Source organism: Trachymyrmex septentrionalis, unplaced genomic scaffold (genome assembly GCF_001594115.1).
Source record: "Trachymyrmex septentrionalis isolate Tsep2-gDNA-1 unplaced genomic scaffold, Tsep1.0 scaffold178, whole genome shotgun sequence".
Lineage (NCBI taxonomy): Eukaryota > Metazoa > Arthropoda > Insecta > Hymenoptera > Formicidae > Trachymyrmex > Trachymyrmex septentrionalis.
The window spans coordinates 620045-624358 of NW_017304949.1; positions in this window are offsets into that span (position 1 = coordinate 620045).

Below are 4314 nucleotides of genomic sequence, written 5' to 3' on the forward strand. Positions count from 1 at the left end.
GTGAATTATGTTGATCAGTTATACTAGATGGTATATATTTATCGTAGCCAATATCTTTAATTCGTGTAAACCAATAATGCCTTGAACAATTTTCATATATGTGTCAATCGGATGTTTTAACCGCCATTGGCTACATACAATAAAGTACCCTAAAGTATATTCGATTCCTCTTAGTCTACTTAGCCGATAGTTAAAGACTTTTCATTCTTAATTTAAACCTCTTCTTCCAGTACGGTCGAAGCAAATATTCTGATAGTGGAAAAGCTTCATTTCCCACAAGCACGTATGGTTCTCCGTCAGCTGATATAGGTTTTGGTTCTGGCAAATTCATTTCCTTATTAAATATTGCAATGAGATTAATATTGCAACTTGCAGTGCAATATTACATAAATACTACTGAGATACAATATTACATTGCGATATATCACAATGTAATATTGCAATAATTTTGTTGAATTATTACAATATAATATATCATTTTGCAATATCACTACAATGTCATCCAAATATTGCTTAGCATTATATTCCAAAATTCATAAAAATACGATGAAGTTATGATCAAAAAATATTTGGGGGCGTAGAAAGCACATCCAAAAAGATTTAGGAATTTCCAGGAGATTCACTTACTTAATTTATAAGAATTATTGTAAGATTATTATAATATTATAATATATAATATTACAATATAATATTACAATATAATGCTATAACAACGTACCTTATAATGAGTAACAACATACCTTAATGTTAAATATAAATGTTCAGAAGCAGATATTGGCTCACAAAGAGACGTTGTCTGTCTACTCAAAGAAGGTCTTCTTACTATTTGTAGCAAATCTTCTAATTGTGTAGCAGTTATTTTAAAATAATTTCTAAATACGCTATCTTCTATAAAATAATAGTTGGAAATATCGCACGGTAAAAACCATGCAATTTTCTATCTTTAAATAACGGTGCAACGCAATAACGTTTTTTGGTATACTCTTTTCTGAATTTTTTTTATCTCATGAATTTGTGCAACACAGGTCATTACACGATTTTTATTCTTCTTTTTTCTTCTTAAATTTATTATTTTTAAAGATTAAATAATAAAGAGCATACAGCCACGACCAAGGATGTAAATAAGTTATATATTATTTAAAACAAATTCAATAAGTAGACGTTTCGATCAAGATTTGATCCTCTTCAGTACAATAAAAATGAATACGTTAAACATTATAACTAAATACGCAAGTCAACTGATAAAAGTAGTGATAGCAAGTAACAAAAAATTATTATTTCCTTACAATACAATAGTAATCGCAACAGATCAAAGTAAATTAAAGTAACAGTTAATTGTTATCGCGCTATACGAATAGAAAGAAAATACGAAAGTTTTTTTCGTCATGATACAATTAAGAAATCTTCATTTAAAAACGACGAGCCCCACACGAAGAGACACGCAAGTACCAAGTTCTATTGTAAAAACAAAAAAAAATTTTTTTAACAAGTAAATTAGATATCATATTATTATAAAAACAATCAGATTAAGAAATATACTTCTGCTTAGATTCCACCCAGAGAATTTTTAGAAAATTTTTTAAAAACCAACAGAATAACTTACGCAAATCCTGGGGTGCGAAGACTCATTTGTACAACTGAACACTGTGACAAATTTAGGTCATGAGTGAATTTAAACTGCAAATAACGACAAAAGCCAAAAACCCTAGTCTATTTATATTAAGAAAAGGAAAAAGAAGAGTAAGAAAAAGGAAAAGAAAGGGGAAAAAGTTTAGAGTGGTGCCAGAAACTATTGTTCAAGGAGAGGAAGATAAAGATCTGGAAACCGTTCCGTATCGCTTTGTTTATTTAAACCATTTTTTTGCATCTTAATATAAATCATCTCAGATACTAATCTTTTGTAATGAGAGCGTTCCGAATCCAATATTTTTGCGTTATCCCAATCCATCACATGGTCTGTGTCAAATCTGTGATTTGAGATAACGGAGTGAGAATTAGCTGGTTTTTTTTAAGTCATTAATGTGTTCTTTTAAACGCGTCTTTAATTTCCTTTTCGTCTGACCGACGTACGAATAATTGCAGTCCTTACAATTAATTTGGCATACTACATTCATCTTTTTTTATCTTATCTTTCCCCGTTTTTATAAAACTATTCAAGTTGTTCATAGGTTTGTATACCAATTCAAATTGAAATTTATTTAGAGTTGCATTGAATTTCTCAGACGTTCTCTTTAAGTAAGGAATAGTGAAAAATTTTTTCTTTAAAATAGAAATATCCGTATTAGTGTTAACATTATGTTCATTAATGGTATCAAAATTCTTTTTTCTTGATAACGTTTTAATTCTATTGTTTATCGTTTTAAATAAAAATTGTAACGGATATCCATTGCGAAGGAGAGTGATAATTAGAGAATTGATGTTAATGTGATGGAATTTTGGATGGGAAAGAAATATAATTTTATCCAATAACCCAATCACAACACCTTTCTTGTGTATGGTAGGGTGATTGGAGAAAAAATTGAGAAATCTTCCAGAGTTAGTAGGCTTTTTGTACAAGTCGAAAATAATTCTACCGTTATCGTTCAACAGTTTGAAAAGTTTTCTAAAAAGTTTCTTTTCTAAAAAGTTGATACCCCTGTCATCGCCATAATCCACAGTAAATTTAATGCGCGCGTGGTAAGAATTGAAGGAATCTAAAATGTTGGTAAAAAGATTAATAGGAGTCGCAAGCATGATATCATCAACATAACGAAAATAAAAAGGTATGTACGTGGTAAGAGTATTAAAAATATCATTCTCCAAGTCTTGAATTACCAAGTCAGCCAAAATTGGCGAAAGAGGCGATCCCATGGGCAACCCAAAAATCTGTTCGTAAAATTCGTCATTAAACTTGAAAAAGGTGGAATTCAAAATGATAAAGATGGCTCTTTTAAATTCTTGTGAAAAGGGATAGAAGTATTCTTTTCCATCAAGTTCTATCTGCTTAAAACACTCCTTAATGCCAAATCGTTCGGAATGTTGGAGTACATAGACGAAATGTCAAACGAAACCATTCGATAACCATCCCGCAAAGGTAGACCATTAATTTTCTTAACCAACTCAAAGCTGTTTTTAATGTAACCGAAATTTTTCTTGTTATTAAGACTTTTGTCAATGATTTCTTTCAAGAAAACAGCTAAATTATAAAGAGGACTGTTGATGCAGCTGACAATCATTCTTAGCGGGATGCCCTCCTTATGTATTTTAGGCAGTCCATAGGATTTACATGCTGGAAATCGAAAGGCTTTATTAGCTTGCGAGATCCTATGGGCTGCCTAATAAAGCCTAAAGACTAATGTTTGGGAACAAAAAGAAATCATTAGGTGATAAATCAGGTGAATACGGATGAGTCATAAATTCGACATTATTACTGGATAAAAAATCAACGGTTTGACGTGCTGTGTGACAGCTGGCGTTGTCATGATGAAGGATGATGCGACGATTTCGGTTTGTTGTACGCAATTCATTTATGACTTCTGGCAAACAAATTGTTGTATAACAATCAATATTTACAGTCCTTCGATCCTCTGAAGCCACGGTTGTCACTTCCGGTATAACCGAAGAAACAAGCAATCATTTGCTTGGCAGCACTGCGTGAACGAACAACTTTTGTTGGTTTCGGTTCATTTTGAAATACCTAAACAGTGGATTGTTGTTTATTATCGGGCTCATACGAATAGATCCATGTTTCGTCCCCAGTAACGATGTTGTAGACCAAATTTGACCGACCTCGGTTGAATTTCTTGAGCATTTTTTTGCTCCATTTAATACGAGCCTGTTTTTGAGCTTCGGTCAAATTGTGTGGGATCCAACGACTGCAAAGTTTCCGTACGCTCAAGTGATTATGCAAAATCGTATGTATTGCTTTCATGTCAATGCCTAAGGATGCCTGAATCTCGCGATATGTTATATGCCGGTCTCGCTCAATCATTTCACGCACAGTATCAACATTAGTGGCAACAACAGACCTGGATGGACGACCTTCACGGAATTCATCACTAAGAAAGGTACGTCCACACTGGAATTCGGTAAACCAATTATAAACAGTCCTATTGGATAGTGCTTCATCCCTAAAAGCCAAATGAAATCGATTGATGCATTATTTCGGAGTTAGATTACATTTGTAATCGTAAAAAATCATTGCCCGAAAATTTTCACGCGAAATTTCCATTTTCTTACAAAATAACTTCTTTTAAAATACTATGCAAACAAAACTAGTTGGCTTGGGTACAAACTGTCAATTGAATTATAGGTTAAAAACGTCTAATTTTGCGG